This window comes from Orycteropus afer, unplaced genomic scaffold (assembly GCF_000298275.1).
Source record: "Orycteropus afer afer isolate SDZICR_OR568_19922 unplaced genomic scaffold, OryAfe1.0 scaffold00020, whole genome shotgun sequence".
Classification (NCBI taxonomy): domain Eukaryota; kingdom Metazoa; phylum Chordata; class Mammalia; order Tubulidentata; family Orycteropodidae; genus Orycteropus; species Orycteropus afer.
In genome coordinates, this window is record NW_006921607.1 from 7,950,329 (window position 1) to 7,951,397 (window position 1,069).

General features: G+C 33.9%; 1 protein-coding gene across 1 annotated transcript in view; it reads left to right on the forward strand.

Moving 5' to 3' along the window:
* The window catches only part of MAPRE1 (microtubule associated protein RP/EB family member 1), a 68,056-nt gene that overhangs the window by 48,388 nt on the left and 18,599 nt on the right, over positions 1-1,069 (forward strand). The gene's annotated exons all lie outside the window — the stretch shown is intronic.

Here is a 1,069-nt window from a genome sequence, read left to right on the forward strand (position 1 = left end):
GATGGGGCAATCTACTTCCATAGTGATACTGCCTCGGAAACCTAAGGAGGGGTCGCTATGAGTTGGGTCTGACTCAACGGCATATAACAACAACAACAATTATCTTGTGGGTTTTTATTTACTTGAAGTTTGTTTTTAGTTTTGTCTGTACAGTATATAAAACACGTATTTGTACTGTAAGAATACCATTTAGTTGCCAGGCAGAGTTTAGACTAGGTATAGTTTATTATATGGGGCAATCTACTTCCATAGTGATACTGCCTCAGAAACCCAAGGAGGGGTTGCTATGAGTCGGTCCAACTCGACAGCACATAACAACAAACAGCAACATAGTTTTGTTATATACAGTAATTTTTAAAAAATGAGATTGTGCTTTTTTTTTTTTAATACAGAAAATTTCTGAAGTACACATATGCAGAGAGAATAATGTTAAGATCCCCCTGTATCCAAACTGTTATCAACTCATGGCCAGTTTTGTTTCAGCCACACCTTTACACCCCCCCACCCCCCCTTCCCTGTTCCTGGATTATTTTGAAGCAAGTTCCATATATAGCATTTTATTTGTAAATGTTTCAGTATGACACAAAATGATTTTCTTAAATTGTATTTATTTGTTCAAAGGGGTATATCTAGTTAATATTATTGCATCTATTTTTATTTATTTATTGCTTCATGAAACTTTTATTAGTTTTGAAAAATCTTGGTATAAACTAACAGATTTATCTTAGATGGCCACTTACAAGATTTTAAGATCCCAGATACTACTTCCCTCATTGAGACGTAGAACATACACTTTATGAACTATGTTTTGCCAGTTAACTGAGTTGTTCCACAAGACTTTGTTCCTAAGCCTTCAAACTCAGAAAACCTGCTGGTGTTTGGTTATGTCTAAATAGTATCAGTAACTGTGTCACTGTGTGATTAATCATATATGGATATACATTCATGCATACTCATCCCTAAGTGTGTACATATGCCTATAGATAAACCTACACAATATCATTTTAAAAAAAGAAAAAAACTTACAGTGTACTTACTTGAAGTATGTTTTAATAGGATTTGAATTTGA